Raw genomic sequence first — 17,420 nt, 5'->3', positions numbered from 1 at the left:
TGAATCACAAACTGGAAAACAGGAAATCAGAAGTAGAAACACAACACAGGGAGCGCAGAGCTGTAGCTACCAAGCTTCTAGCCCCAGCAGGGATAAATGCACAGGTCAGCACCTACACACAAAAACTACACCAAAGCAGTCGCACATAAACCGACCCAAAGGAAGGGAATTTGACCCAAATGGCTCTTTCCACCTTTCATGGGTAAAGCGTAAGGGAGACAGTGGGGAAAAGCAGGTCACAATCAGAAGCAACTTCTGCAGGTTACAGCTGAGCTCCAATCTGGAAACTGATAGTGAGATCCAGTGAGAGGGAAGAGGCATTCACACTCAAGTTCCTTCCATCACGGTTATACTCAAAACAAGAGTGAGCTCAGCTTTTGGCAGCAGAAGCTTAAATATTAAAATCCACAAAGTAAGCTTTGCCATAACTCAATTTAATTCTTCAGCAGAGTCAAGATATTCCCAAGCTACCAACCTCAATGTCAAGGTCCTCAATGTTTCCCTCAAGGTACTACAATGACTTCCCCTACCACCCACCCTCCTATTTGCATCCCAAACACCTCTAGCAGTTTAACCTTCTTCTGATCATGAATTCCAGGCATTCAAAATCTCCAAACATTACCCATTGCCTTCATAATTGTACATTACGGTGTTAGGTACCTACAGAGCGTGGCATTCAGCACGCTTTCCTATAGGTGCCCCTATTAATTCTGTTACCTCTACTTGGAACACTTCCCTCCAGCCCCAGTGCTCCCATCAGCCTCCAGCAAATGGTACCCTCACCCTCTTCCTGAAGGCTTTAGGTAGACTCTCTCCCCCAGCCCTGTAACCACCCCCCTCAGTTTTTGTATTCATATGGTACTTAGTTCCTTATTTACAACAAAATATTTCGTGCCCATATGATCTTCCCTCCTTTTTGTGTTTTGTTTTGTTTGTATATTTTAAGCAGGGAAAGGTTCTAATGGGAAGAGGCAATGAGGAGCTTGTATCTCCGCCCACCTGCAGTTACTGCTACCATACAAATTCCTACCAGCTGAATGAGGGCCCAGAAGCTGTCCTAAGGGAGGAAATTTAAGATCCAGCTGGAAAGCGAGCAAGTAATAACAATGCAGGGAACAGGGCCCTACCAGGCCAAGTCAGGCCTCAGCCCTTGTACACCACACCCCAGTTCTGGGAAAACCAGGCTGTGTGAAAATTTCAAAATGAATCTATCCTTATGACTTAAAAGTCATAGCTGCTACATGTTGTGGCAATCCACTGTATAAATGGACATATGTATAGAAATGTTTCAGTAAGAGCTGGGACTGTTAGTTCCTACTCAAGTGGAGAAGTAAAGATGGACAGACTGGAAATCAATCTTTTCCTAACTTCTGATTCAAAAGCTTAGAAAATACAAAGAAAAGAAGATAAGCACAAAATTCAGTCCTGTAAGATATTGTGTCTCATGTACCTGGTCTCTCTGTTTTTAAATTTAAGGACTACTGTTATTTATCAGTGAATATGTGTAACGATTAAGTTGTTAAGAAAACAATAAAATTCAAAGTACTAAGTACTGAGAAACTTGATTCAAAATCCTATTTCAAATTGCAAACCAATATGATATAAAAGAAGTATTAAGCTATTAACAAAGGAGCTGTACTAACAACTAATTCTCTTTCACATTGCTTAGCACAACAAACCCATTCCGAACAACCTGGCACACAATAAGTCCTCATGCACTTTGTGTTAAAGGGCTAACTCGTGGTGCAAACTTAGCTTCATAGGTCGTCTGTGGTGAGGACCCAATGTACCATTTCATAGAGTTGAAATCAACTTTTGCATCATAAAAAGCATGGCATGTCATTTTTTTCTTCATTCTCTGCCTTGTTTCTAAACTATTCAGGTGTTGACGCATACCTTTTAAACACATCTTGGCAAAGTTTTGTTCAAACAGGCAGTTTCTCATGACCTTCAAGTTTGTGCTCAACAATGAAATCATTTGGCTTTGTATCCTATCCAGTTATTAATCACAAACAACACAGGAAGAACTCTCACATGGAATACGTGAAACCTATGCTAGCCGACACTCTGGGTCACTCTGGGTCACATTCACTTACAGCTAGGGTCATTGAAGACCGTGCAATGACCTAGATTTTTTAGAAACATTTAGCTGGAAAGAAAACAGGTGGGACTTCTTCTGGAGGTTTGCAGTGTAAAGAACGTGTACTGAGCTGGGTGCTGGGCAGAGAGGAGGTTGTACGGTGGGGCAGGGAGTTGGGTGCCCCTATATTTACCCATCCCCTGGGAGGGCACTTCTTGTAAGTGCCAAGGAAGAAATTTCTACCCTGGCATGGAACACCCACACCAAGACCTCAGCACTCCCACCCCACCAATTTAAAGATATCCAGCTATTATATTCTAGCCAAATTTGACTTTTTAGCTATCAGCTCCAAAGAGTTGACTTTTTTTAATTAACAAAGCATATATTTACAACTATATTTATTTTACTCACTTCTTTTCTTTTCAATTGTTTCCATTGTTATTATTATTACTATGATTAATTCAGCCTATGTTTTCATTCTTTAAATTTGAGTAAGGAAATGGCAGCACAACAAAAATAAACTCCCAGGAATCAACCTATGCCTCTAATTCAAAAGGCACTTCTTTCCTTATCAGCACTGCAAAAACCTTTTTAGCATCCAGAAATAGACACTTCTGGTCCTCCTTCAACTCTTGGATGGCTTTAACTCAAACACAAGCCCTCTGGACTAAGCCAGCAATTAAAACTAATATTGCCCTACCTGCCCAGCTAAAAATTTTTATGAAGCTATTAATAATTAGTTGAAAATCAAAGGCGAAATTAGGAGAGCAACAGATGAGAATTTTGTTTGTTTGCTTTTCTTCCTAACATTAATCAGTCTGCATGTGGGGAAAGCCACCAACTTCTTTCTGAAATCCAGCAAGCCTGAGTCCATCTATGGTATGAAGAAAGTGGGTGAAGAGTCACATTAGGCAGGGACACTAAATGCCATCCTACCACGGCTTTAACCGCATCATGCAGTCTGGAGACTTCTTAGGACACCCTTATTCTCCTGGTCTGATTTTTTCCTCTTCTTTTATCAAAGTCAAAGGGAAAGTTGGCTAATATCTCAGTATTCCCCCTTCCCCCCCCACCGGAAACAGACCTTAAGACAAAGATTCAAGTATAAGTAGTTTATTTTGGAGGTGGTCCCAGGAAACATCGGTAGGGAGTAAAGAAATGAGACAGGGAAGGAAAGGTGGCCAATAAAAGGACATTATCAAGCAAGTTACCATCAAATCATAATCCAACTGGGAACGCGGAGAACCAGTGTAAAACACTCAGCAAGATAGTTGACATACAATGCAAGACAGCTGGAGGACCTGTGCTACAGCAGTCACTGGCTGTGGGCGCTGGGGCTGGTGCTTCCTGCCAGCCCTGGGTGTAAACTTTCCCAGCTAGAGAACACCCGCAGGCTAAGGTATGCAGGTCCCTGCATCTGCAAGTCCCAGTGCAGAGAAGTGCTGAAGGCAGGGAGGACGGGTGGGCACCAGCAGCCTCTAGCTGCGCCACTTGGCTGCAGCAGAGGTGCCCACCCATCCCCTCTGCAGCTAGGATGCGGATTATCTCCAAAAGGGCACTTAAACCACAGGCGACCACGTCTGTTACATGATACATATCAAAATACAGAGTTGAGTTCTTTTCCACAAAATTATCCTTCAGAAAGGAGTATGTCACCTTATATTTAAATTCTGGAAGGTCTTATATTATGGGACATGTCAATTACTGTGTCTTAATCTGAATCAGCAATATACTGTTTGAGAAAAATGCAATAATCTGAAAGGACCTCAAGCAGTGTTCTACTCAGAAGCTACTGAAAGGTCAAGCAAAGAAATTTAATACAGACTTCGTTATTGAGGGTGTGACTTCTCAACTTTAAGTGTTGGATGGCAGAACAGCTCAAAAAAAAAAAAAAAAAGGTGAGTGGACAAAGAAGGCCATTACTAAAGTCTTCAAATGTGGCAATTCAAATAAAAAATATATATACAGAAAATGCTCCTGTTAACTAGCGATGACAGAAATTAAAGATAAAAATGATACTTTTGGATACTCACAATTGGATACCAGCTAGACCTTAGATACTGATAAATTTATATAAACCAATGGCTTTAAACTAAATTTAACACAGTCCCTAATTTAGCTATCAGCTCCAACAAGTTGATTCTTTTTAATTAACACAGCATATATTTACAACTGTATTTATTTTACTCACTTCTTTTCTTTTCGATTGTTTCCATTATTATTATTATTACTATGATTAATTTGGCCATAGAGAGGAGAGCATTTAGTAACACATGTCAGAAACCCTGAAACTAAATCTCTTATCCCAGAAATTCTATTCCTAAGAATTTACTATAAGTAAATAACTGAAATGAAGGATGATAATGAGAACAATAATAATAATAGGAAATATTTATATAGCACTCAGGCTGTTCTAGCTGCTTTGTATCAGTGATTTTCAACTAGGAGTGATTTTGCCCCCAGCAGACACCTGGTCAAGTCTGGAGATATTTTTGTTTGTCATCAGTAGGGGGTAGAGACAAGGGATGCTGTTAGGTTAATGTTAATTAATGCTTTAAATTATGAAGTCATAAAACCATTCAGTGTAAGGCTGAATAAATAGCTTGGATTTTATATCTCCCTCTTTATAACTTTTAGTTGCTTCATGGCTCACTATCACCTATCAAGAAAGGGCAAAAAGAATCCAATTTCAATTCAGCTAAACCTGATTCATTTTAACAGCTCTACTATATTATATATGTGTATATATATACACACATACATACATGCACACGTATATACACAGTTCATGGTCATCAGAACTGTTAATATAAGTTTCATATATATGGTGATTTAAAAGGTTACTTTAAATTTATTAACAGTAGCAGTATATTAGTAGTAACCTTATTGTTGTTGTTATAATTGGTAACATTTATTGAATGCTTCCTACATGGATTACTATGTAATCTAATCCCCACAATATCCATATACGGTAGATGCTTCTATTGTCCCCATTTTTAGTAGAGGTCACAGACACTTAAAATTAAGCAACCTGCCCAGGTGTTACAGAGCTAGTAAAGGGAAATTGAAATTCAGGCAGTCTGACTCCAAAGCCCAAATGCTCCAATCAAAATGTAAGCATGTTTGGGGACAAGACGGGGTAAGAGAATGCGAGGCTCCTACCCCTCTTCTCTCCCTACAGCAAAGAACTGATCACATCTACTTTATGGGATGTAAAACCTGGCTTTTGAAGTAAGTTTACTCATTCATCTTAGTAGACTTAACAATGATTTAGCCAACAAGATCTCATTTTAAATAATCACTTAAATAATTTTATAACCAGCCAATATTGGCAAATAAATGTTTGCCAAAACAGCTAAATTCAAAGAAGAAAAAAATAAGACTGTCGGAGTTTCCACAGTAAGTCCTAAAATCAATGATTCTACCATGGGGGACTTTGTTCTGATCCTCATTGACAATTCTGTTCTCATGGATTTGGGGATTTAAAAAAAAAAACTTTCACCCTGTTAATGGGAAAATGGATACCTTAGAATCAGTAAGAGAAGGACTGTTTAAACAATTTAATCATCTGTTTCCAGAATGCTAAAGAGGAATGGATAAAAAGGCTAAATATAAAACACTGTTTGTAGATATTCAATTGTTGGCTTTCAATGTCTCTGGTCTAGTTTCACCTATCCAGAGCATATATTAGAAAATGAAGTCACCGAAAACAAAATGCTGTGATCTTCTGAGATGCCTGAAGCGCAGATTAACTTAACAAATAACAGGGATCAGACTACTAATAACATATCATCGTGGGGAAATGAGGGGAATTTGGCATGAGCCAAAGAACAGGCTCCTACCCTCGCTGAGCGGTTGTCAAAGTGAAGCAGGATACAGGTGGGTGGGAGGGAATCGGAAGAACAACCAGTCTCCAAATTCCACACCTACATGCTCTACAAGAAAGTCTGCTCTTTCAAGAGGCTGCAGTGTCAGAAAGGAAGATGGCAGGTGATGGAAAGTGAAGAGCATCGAAAACCTCCTTCATGAATAAAACTTACATTTCTTCCTAGTACAATGGTATGTGTTTCTGACAAATTGGGAGTAAATTTTATCATCAGAAATGCACCCTTATTTTTAATACATGAGGTGACTTAACTATGTAAAGAAATCCTGACATGTCTCGTATGTTTTTAAACTTACCAGAAATAAATAACTAAATGAAAAAAGTTTATATAGCACTTACTTACCAGAAATAAATAACTGAATGGAAAATGTTTATATAGCATTTACTAGAATAGAGACAGGCTGCTCTAACTGCTTTGTGTCAGAGGTTCTCGATCGGGAGTGTTTTAGCCCCCTGGGAAAGAGTTTGCAATGTCTAGAGACATTTTTAGGGCATTTTAGACATTAATAGGATGGACCACATATACCTGCCGGCATCCCTTCTGATTATTTGAATTTCAGTGTGACTGGTTAGGGCCTACTAAATATTTTGAATAGTATCTCTACCTGAATATACCAAAAATAACTGAAATAAATATTATGTCTATGAAAACCTGAGATGTCAATAAGTAATTACTTCCATTAATATGGAAATACTTCAGATATATTAACCAAATATTAGCCTTCAAAAATAAATGCACTTTTCCAAGTACCAGAAGGTCAACAACACCTGAAAAATCTGTCTCATAACCTAATGATCACAAGAATTGGCCTATTTGTTCTACGGATATACTTGGAACTATAACTGCGTGTAAGAATTCAAAAGTTTTGAGTTTGAATTCAAAAAAGAATTCAACATGAAAAAATGTTCAACATCACTAATCATCAGGGAAATGAAAATCAAAACCTCATTCCAGTTAGAGTGGCTATTATCAAAAAAACCAAAGGAAACAAGTGTTGGCGAGGGTGTGGAGAAAAGGGAACACTTGCACACTATCAGTGGGATTGTAAATTAGTGCAGCCATTGTGGAAAACAGCAGGAAAGTTCCTCAAAAAATTGAAAATAGAACTACCATATGATCCAGCAACCCCACTACTGGGTCTATATCCAAAGGAAATGAAACCAGTACGTGGAAGAGATATCTGCACTCCCATGTTTGTTGTAGCACTATTTACAATAGCCAAGATATGGAATCAACCCAAGTGCCCAACATCAGATGAATGAATAAAGAAAATATGGTGTATATACGAAAGGGAATACTATTAAGCCATAAAAAAGAATGAAAACCTGTCATTTGCAACAACATGGATGGACTTGGAAGAGGCATCTTGTTGAATGAAATAAGTCAGATATAAAGACAAATACTGCATGATCTTAGCTCATATATGAAATTCAAAAACAAAAACAAAAAAACAGGAGTTAATATCATAGAAGTAGAGAGAGTAGAACGTTGGTTACCAGAGACTGTGAAGGGGTGGGGGGGAAGTGAGGAGAGGTAGGTCAGTGGGTGTAAAGTTACAATTCTATTGCACAGTAAGGTGACAATGGTTAAAAGTAAGGTATTGCACATTACAAAATAGCTAGAATAGAGGTTTTTGAATGTTCTCACCATAAAAAAAAGTACGTGAGATGATGAATACACTAAATACCCTGATTTAATCATTATACAACCTATTTATGTATTTAAACATCAAATCGTAGCTCATAAATAAGTACAATTACAATGTGTCAATTATAAAAATACATTTACAGGGTTCAGGTCCCTGTACAAGCCAGCAAACAAAAAAAATATATATAAATACATTTTTAAAATTAAAAAATTAAATAAATAAACAATATTTAAAAAAGAATTCAAACTCAAAGATTCAAATTCAAAAAGAATTTAAACTCAAAATTTGGTATATGTTATAAATATTTTGTCCGTAAATCTACAAACTTTCAACAGTAACTCTTAAGGAGGCCTTTGATTAATAGTATTAATAATAACTTAATGAATAATAATGTATCAATGTGATTCATTAATTGTGACAAATGTAACACGGTAATGTAAAATGTTAACAAGAGAGACACTGGGTACAGGGTATACGGGAACTCTGTGTACTATCTTTGCAACTTTTCTGTAAATACAAAACTATTCTAAATAAAAGTTTAAAGGAAGGTAAATATACAAATAATAAAGTTACAGTATTCGGGAGGGCAAGAAAGTAAGAAAAGGTAATTCCGGTATTTCCACATTAAATTTTCAGTTTCACATCCTGTTGATTTACAGAGCAATAAAGAAAAATGGTCAAGAATTGTTCAGGAGGCTTTCGACCACGCTGCTGGCATCCACAGGCACACATGCTTTCCACACATTTCTGACTGGAATTCTACCTCATTCACTGAACAAAAAAAAAAATGTGAGCAACTAAAATGTGCCAGGAACAGGGGTAGACCTGAGGATTCAAAGACAAGTAAGAACAGACCCTGTCTTCAAGTTCATGGCCTAAAGCAGAGGATCACAAACATGCACAATGACTACCTGGAGAGATTATTAAAATATAGGTTTCCAGGCCACACCTTCGGGGATAGGCCACACTTGCAAAAACACTGGTCGATGACATCTGTCATAAATGCTGTGAATACATTTAGGAGTCTTTCTTTTTGTTTTTGGTGGCTGGCCAGTCCGTAGTCCCCTAAGTATGGCCAGCCCCAATTTTTTTATTTTTTATTATTTTTTTTTTTTGCAGCTGGCTGGTATGAGGATCCTAATCCTTGACCTTGGTGTTATAACACCGCGCTCTAACCAACTGAGCTAACCGCCAGCCCCTAAAGGTCTTTGACTTTGATCCTGGCATGGAAGCTGCGAGAGCAGAGAAGCAGGGCTCCCAACCCACACTTGGAGGTCAGGAAAGAATTCCTGGAAAAGCTGTACGACCGGCCATAGGAGTGACTTATTGATGATGTAACAGCAGAATGAACCATGGGGACACACCCCATTTCCAGCAGAGACCTGCTCAGTACCAAGAACATTTACAGTGCTTCTGAAAGTCACTGAACACTGGCTCCAAAGTACCCACCCGAGCAGCGGGAAACCGGCAGCACAGATGAACCTAACTCAGGCCACCCCAGGGCCAGAGAAAGGTGCTTTGTTTTAATCCAGTTGGGTCTGCCAAAATACGCAAACAGGATTCCAGAGACTGATTGGATGCTGATGCCCAGAAAACCAAACTGCCTCCCTTAACTTGCATAGTCATTTCAGTGGAGAGCTTAACTACCTGCTAATTGTTTCCCCAATTTTAACCTACTTGAGTAGCAAAATATAGTGCCCTATTGACCCAGGTTGCTTGGCTTTGAGATCTTTTTGTGCTGCTTTTTATTTTTTCATCTCCTCTACAAGCAGCCTGTCGATAATCATATCTCACCATGGTCAAGGTGTCAGTTTTCAGCAGCACTCACACCCACATCCTTTCTAATTTGCTGCTCAGGATCTAGAAATTGATATGCAACTGTGAAATAAGAAAAGAGATACAAAATGAGGACCTAACATGCTCCACTGACCTTCCTGCCTTGCACACTGCAGGGGTCATATGTCTGTTATACCTCTGGACACAGTCTGTCAGGCATTCACAGTGCTCCTGGGCTGTCGGTGGGTAGAACTATTAAGTTTAAAACAGGATTTAAAACATCCCAGCACTTCCATCAATCTACTGCAGGACCCAGGAAACAGCAGGTGCTCTTAATAATAAATGTTCACTGAGTCATTTATTTGGGGCTCCCTTCTCTTTTCTTTCCCTCCTAATTCTTACCCACATGTTGTGTAGTTGAGGTTGTATGTTGCTTAAGAAACATAAATAGATGAAAAAATTTAGAAAATTACAGATAGATAAATGTTTATGTTTTTCCTAATACAAACCCAATATGGTAAGAATTATCACCATGAAACAGAAGGCAAATATTATTTACTAAATGATTTCCAAATTATGGGAAGTAAACATCAATTCTTTTTTCAGTAATCAAGACGTAGATTTATCTTCAACACATTTTCTTTTTATTCAGATTTCATTACTCGAAGAAATTTTGCAGCACAAGCCTTAGCAAGAAATTTGGTAAATACACAGAATGCAATCTCAAGGACTTTTTACAATAGTGCACTTTTCATTAAGCCACAGAATAAATTCTCATCCTAAAACATAAGATTCTCCTTGCAACAGCAGGAGAAATAGACAGGCAGGAGACGGATAAATAAGAAGGATCCAATGAGACATCAAAGTGTAGATCAGAACTATTTCCTCAACCAATCTGCAAAATATCCACAACCTCCCAGTTTAAAATTCATCACTATGAAATACACCATGATTATCAGAGACTAGGTAAGGGGGAGGGAAGGGAAAACAGGAAGAGGTTGGCCAATGTGAAATAGGAGGTGTTCAGTTTCCCTGGGCTCAGGTTTCAAGACACACCTTTGGGTTTCAAGCCCCTCCCTGAGGTCTCGGGCCTCTCCCTCCAGACCCTTCCATAGAGCTACTATTGCCAATTAGACCTATTTTCAGCACTAACATGGGAAAATGAGACCACATGGTGCTGGCATATGCAAATCCAGTGACTGGGCATGCTCGGTAGAGAAGCATTACATAACCCTAGTAGCTGGGCATGCTCAGTAAGGTGGAGTTTACCCTCTGAATAACCTTCCACTGCAGGTACTAAAGAGCACAGAATGTTCCTGACTATGCCTGGTGCATACAACAGGATTTGACCAATGAACATGCTCCAAGAAAAGACCACCTGGGCGTATGCAAGATGATGTTACAGAACTGGGAACCACCCCTTTAATTGAATATTCATTAGATGGTGAAACTATAAAAGCTGAATCCCAGCAGAAGCCAGGGCTGTTGCTCACTCTCCAGGAGCCAGCCCGCGCTCTGCCTGTGGAACCTGTATTCCTTTTTGTATCAGACTTGCTTTCAGCAAGCAGCTGGTAATTCTCTTGAGCTAGCCTGCATTCTGTACTGAACTTTAAGTATGCATTTCTGGCTTTTGTGTTAAATTTGGTGTGGTCCTGCTCAGCCTCTGGAGTTAGGCCACACTCTGTAAAATCTGTCTCTCTTATTCATTATATTAAACCTGTTCTCATTTTCTACCATGACTCTGCTCTTGTATGCTTTCCTGGGAAGGACAGGGTGGGGTGAGGCCAACAATCCTACCTCTGACATCAAGTGAGTACAGAATTACAACTAGATAGGAGGAATAAGTTCTGGGGTTCTATTGTACGGTAGGGTGACTATGGTTAACAGTTAAGTTTCTCATGTTACATAATAGCTAGAGGTGATTTGCCACAAAGAAATGATAAGCGTATGAGGTGACTGATACATTAACTACCCTAACTGATTATTATACAACATACATATGTATCAAACCATCAGATTGTACCCCAGAAGTATGTATAACTGCAATGTGTCAAATAAAATCTTAAAAATAAAATTTAAAAAAATAAATAAGCTATGATTTTTAATGCATAAGACAGATGTAATAATTATTTTAAGGAATTCACATAGGCAGAGATAAAATATAATAATTCTTTTCATTTCAAGATGTTTTTTCCTCTTCTATTCCCAAATGTCCCTTAAATCAACGTTACACACAATAAAAAGGACTATACTTTTCCTGCTGGAACGCTCATTACTCAGAGTTATATAATAAGTATTCATTAACAGCTAACTAAACAGTATTCAGAATATTGGCAGATGTCAGATTGCATGGGTGGGTTGGAGTTACCACAGGAGAAAGTGCATCTGCTAGGGGAATAAATTTCTTCCATCAAGCACAATCCAGGAGCTACTAACACAAGAAAGGGGGTTATTGCCAAGGAATCCAAACAGAAGCTAAAGGCACAGAATCCAGAAGTCAAGAAGAAAATAGGCCAGGTCAAAAGCCAGGAGACTAACCCTGGCAGCAGGTTGCCAGCAAGGGACTGGCTGGGCCAGGAGAAAAGGGTCAGTGTTGGTGTGATAGGAGGAATTGTTTCTCAGAGGGCCAAGCGGATCACCATCTGATCAGGTATTTCCTCTGACAATATGCAAGTGACCTGGAAGAATCTGTGTGAGGTACCTATCTTACTGTGCTGCGTAGCAGCCCAGCCTCTCAAAGTATCTGGATCAGCAGCACTCAACTGAAATCTATCATGTTTCCAGACACCTATGACAGTTCTCCTCTATTTGGAGCAATAATCCTCTCTTCAGACTAAATAAAGCTTTTTATATAAGGCACCAAAAGGCAAATAGGTCGTCCAGCACAGAATCATAGGGGAGACTATGTGCCCTTTCCTTTTGCTTGCCTTGCTTGCTTGCAAACAATAAAAACCTTTCTGAGCAAATGAAAGTGAACTTTGAAACTAGCAAAACATTTCAGGCACACTGCCACAAAGATACCCTCCAAGCAACTGCAGGCCATTTGCTGTCCTATACAGCTCTGTATCTCCTGCAATGTACTGGATCTGTGGTTAAATCAGCCCATCACAGAATTACAGCCTCAATGCTTTGATGTGAAAAATCACTAAAGGATCTAGATCGAAGGATGAAAACAAATTGGTAAACTTTCAATATGATGGTGCATATGGGGCCTCATTTAAGCTGTCTTATCTTCATTTAGCATCTAAACGTACGGTTTTTTCTGTATCAACTTGAAAGGATCTACTAACACAAACAGCCACCACTTATAATCCTTCCCACAATTTCCCAAGTTATGTGCAAGGAATCTTACTTACATACACCTTTAAAGATTTACAACAGCCCCATTATCTCCATTTTGCAAGTGGGGAAACTGAGGCTCAGGATGCAGCACATCTGGGATTTAATTTTAAGCTTAACTCCACAGCCTCTTTCTGCTAACTCTAATCTGTCCCATAAGATATATGAAAAGTGGGTTTTTCTGTAAATAAATCTGGGATTTACCATCCATATGAAAATAATTTATCAGTATACAAAAAATGTAATAAAATAGTGAGGGCACCTCAATAATTACTAGTCTCAGCACAGTTTGGGATAATGATGGGTTCCACACTAGCCAAAAATGAAAGAGAAAATTTAAAATCGAAGTCCAAAGACTCAAACCTCTGTCCCAGAAATCTGGAAATAATGTCTATTTTTGAAGGTAGAAGTTAACCATTTTAAAACTAAAAAAAAAAATTCAAATAAGTCATTCAAAATCTGCCATTTTGTAGGAATCTCCTTTGTAATCATTAATTTAAAAGTCAGAGATCCAAACAACAGAAGAACATGGGAATGTATGAAAAGGTGATTCGCTGAAGAATTTATCCAGAGAGCCAATCAACAAATGCCTCGAGAAGTTCAATTCCACACAAAAAGAAATGCAAGTTCAAACCATATATACTACTTTTCATCTCTCTACCTTCTGTGGATGGCAGATTAACAGCAGACACATATTTGCCCCAGCAATTACCCAAGTGCACTAAGATGTATGTACACAGGTAGTAATTCTTAATTTTTTTAATGGGATCCACTAATACAGGATGGTCTCAGTTCCGGCTCAAAAAAAAGTGTTTGTGGGAACTTATACATAAAGCTGTACATTTGTGTATTCACAGAAAAAAATGTAATAGGACAAACAAAACTATTAACAATGGCTATGGGGGCAGGAGGAAGAAGAGGAATGACAACTTTTGACTTTGTATAATTTTCATTTTGCATTGATTTTTTCAAGAAGGAGTCCAATTAAATACGTTACTAAAAGTGAGATTTGGAGTCAAAAATTTATTGTAATAAAACGTTCCTTTAACTTGACAGCAACTCCACACACCGGGCCACACTAATTCCTGCCCAGCTCACAGTCCAAGTTTCCACGCTCTGTGGTTTAGACAGAAAGCTTGGCCTGTGTTCCTTTAGTCCTAGACTAAAATTTCACTTCAGCACGGTGGTAGAACTGGGCTATGACTCACCTTCCTCTGCAAAACAATGAAAGCTCTAGTTCAGTGGGAAAAAACTACTTGAGTTGCCACTTCACTGAACTGTTCAAATGAAGGTCAAAATATTGGGGCAGAGACTGTGCCCAGATCCTATCTAATTCCCACACCAGCCCCTTCAATGGCCCTCCAACCAAATCCTGAATTTATGAATGGTTTGAGTAGGAAGCACCTGGTGCCCTCTAAGTAGGGGTCAGAGAACCCAAGTGAAAACATGCAACAGATCCAGGACCAGTTTCATGAGCATGCCTTTCAAGTAATGCCAAGGAAAAATGCACCAAAAAGATGACAGTGACAGTTTCAGCTTACACATAGTTTAAGTACCGCAATGAACACAATGTTTGATTTCCTATTCCTATTCCTAGACTAGCAGGCAAAACTTGTTATCAACAGACTAGATTTTTGTGATTTTTACAGAACTTATTATTCCTTTTATTTACTTGGAACTATTACTACAGCTTGCAAAGTACGTTAAAATGTATTACATCATTAACCCTTGCCAGAATCCCCTGGTGAGTCCTACTTGTTGGGAGGCCCCATCTCAGAGGCTCAGTGACTTACATGTCTGTAGCAGGACTAAATGGGACGCAGGTCTTCAGTGACAAGTCCCATCCTTTGAAGAACTGCTCAGTACCATGTGAATCACATTTCTCATCCCCCCTTCCAAATTCTTTTGTTTCAAACAAGTCACTCCCTCTACTTAATAATTCTCAGTCTCGTGCCTCTGTGTCTTAGATTCTACCTGGTTTTCCTAACCACCAATACATTTTCTCTGTAAACATTAAGATCAGTAAAAAATTCACAAATCCTAAGACATTTTCCCTGACAAACCTCGCTGCACTCTGATCACTCTAAATCCTTTGCTCCTTTATTCAGACACAGTCAACTGGGGGGTTAGGCAGCCCCTAATATAAGGCACAGATGACCACATTTCTTTTTTTCAGCCAAAAACCAGACCTTGTAAATTTCTTCACACACCGTCCCTTCCAGGCCCTCCATCCGTAGGGGAAGAACTGTATCGCCTTCATTTTTCTATCCTCAGTACCACCCCAGAGCACATGCTGGGTGATTGACAAACATTGACTAAGCCGATGAAAGACTAAAAAATTATAGAAGATCTCGACAACCCAAAGTGGTCCTAAACCTCCTGGAGTTTGAACACAAGAGACCTGAGCTCCTTAAGAATGAGTCATGCCGTTCAGGAGAGTCTCCTGGTAGTGGCCCCATCTGGCCCCACCTCCACATTCATACCACACCCAGCCCCTAATGAAATTCTTACACCCAAAGTCCTCAACCTGCCTCGACCCACGAGAACACCATCCACTGGGAGCCTTGTCTCTTCGGAGGGGTCTGCCCAGACTAGCCACCTGTTCCTCTGGGACCTCTCCCTAGAGCTGCTTCCCAGACGACAGCCGATGTTCAGTCCAACATACCACACTCTCCTCCATGAGACAAACCAGAAACTAAGCCTCTGTCCTATCTTCTCCCAGCCCTCCTGTTGCCCAGAGGAACTCATTCACTCATTCCACAAGCAGGTACTGAGCCTCCTGCAGGCCAGGCACACAGTCAGAGGCTGGGGGATAGCAGTGACAAGGCTTCCTTCTTGTCCCTCTCTTCACAGAGCTTTCAGTCGAATGGGGGATGGGTAACATTCTCCTGAGCCCCTTTCACCTTGGCTCTACATCAGACACACCTGGATGGTTTTTGAAAAGCTACAAAGCCAAGGCCTCACTCCAACTAAGCCAGGCATCTGGCGGTGGGGCTCCAGCACCTTGGTGATCCTGTTAAGGAGCCAGGGTTGTGAATCTTTTAACCCCTCTGCCTAAAAAGGAAGTGGCTGACATAGAGTCCTGTCAGCCGATGAGAAGGCAGGAAGGATGGCAAGATAAGCAGGGCCTCCCAGAAGTGGTTTCCTGAGCAGTGCAATTTCCAGACATAAATCATCCGGGTATTAATAGATGCCTAAATGCCGTCATTCCTCCAAATAATTTTTTACTTCACATTTTTCAAGCCTTTTTATTTTTTTAGCTCTGATCTCCCCCAGTTAGATTATTGTTAATATTCGGCGAAAATGTTATTTTTAACATTAATTTAACATTTTTACTTCTTTTTTTTTTTTTTTTTTTTTTTTTTTTTTTTGTCTTTTTCTTGACCGGTACTCAGCCAGTGAGTGCACCGGCCATTCCTATATAGGATCCGAACCCGCGGCGGGAGCGTCGCTGCGCTCCCAGCGCCGCACTCTCCCGAGTGTGCCACGGGCTCTGCCCAACATTTTTACTTCTGATAAGATCACTAAAAAGTCTATGTGACACACAAGAAAACATCCAGTTTTAATGACAACCAATGAAAAGAAAATCTAGGTTCTTGAGGAATTTGAAATCATGTACACATGGGTTTTCTATTTTTTATTAAAGCAACATGCCTTGCAATACTTAAAAAAAAATGCTATAAAAAAAATGCTTTCAATTTTCCTAAAGTCTTCTGACTGGTCAGAGGGCAGGGAAGAATGGACCAGAACTCAACCCGCACAGCATTTAAACATATTTAAAGCTGTTTTCTACCCATTTGAAAGTTTGCTTACTATTTAAAAGATTGTATTTTTCTTCCACTTGTCTTCTGACTTCAACCATGATAGTTACCCCAGGCCCTTTGCAACAAGACAGCAGGAGGAAGACTAGCAGAATACAGAGACGATTAGGAAAAGAAAGGACTAGGAGAGAGTCTAAAGAAACCTTTGAAAAGCCACAATGCTACAACTGCTGCTCCTCCACAGGGGGTTTTAATTCAGCTCCCTGAAAGGTATTCTGATTTTGTGTTGGGACCACATGGTTATTTAAGAAAAGTAATAGCCCATGAAGAGAACTGTAGCCCACTGATCACCTATTATGCTTGGCCAAGAAACTGAATTTACTAAGAAAATATAGGCTACTCCAATCATTTTAGTTTAAATTTGCTCTGTAGAGACGATGCTTAAAAGCACTCACCACCTCATTCATCTGGAGCTTCAAAGGAAAACACTAAGAAAGAGTAAATACAAAGAAAAGAAAAGCATTTTCTAAAACTCTAACCAGCCTAAAAGTTTTTCCATAGTGACAATATTCATGCATAACATGTATGGTCAAACAAAACACGTGAGTTGGGATTTTCTTCTCAGAAAGCTCGTACGACCGGTACACACATATACATATTAAACAAGATATGGACATCTGAACTGATCAGAAAAACTAAGTCCCCCTGGACATGAACTCCAGTGAGAGAAAAGCTCGTGATGACATCCCTACATGAAGTCCTGCACCGACATTTCTTCTGGACAAGCCTGAGTTAAAACAAAAACCCTTCATTTCTATTGCCCCTAAAATACAAATGTCCAATTCTCTCCTTTCTCAGCTCCTCATTATATATTTTTAAAAGTAAAATGCCTTTTTAGCCACTTATTTTAGCCAGAGTAAATCAAACAC

At 39.4% G+C, this 17,420-nt stretch overlaps 1 protein-coding gene across 4 annotated transcripts in view; it reads right to left on the bottom strand.

Moving 5' to 3' along the window:
• UTRN (utrophin) overlaps positions 1-17,420 on the bottom strand; it is a 473,290-nt gene that overhangs the window by 405,143 nt on the left and 50,727 nt on the right. The gene's annotated exons all lie outside the window — the stretch shown is intronic.

This window comes from Cynocephalus volans, chromosome 5, assembly GCF_027409185.1.
Source record: "Cynocephalus volans isolate mCynVol1 chromosome 5, mCynVol1.pri, whole genome shotgun sequence".
Classification (NCBI taxonomy): domain Eukaryota; kingdom Metazoa; phylum Chordata; class Mammalia; order Dermoptera; family Cynocephalidae; genus Cynocephalus; species Cynocephalus volans.
The sequence above is the reverse complement of the archived record's forward strand: the minus strand, read 5'-3'. Positions and strand labels throughout refer to the sequence as shown.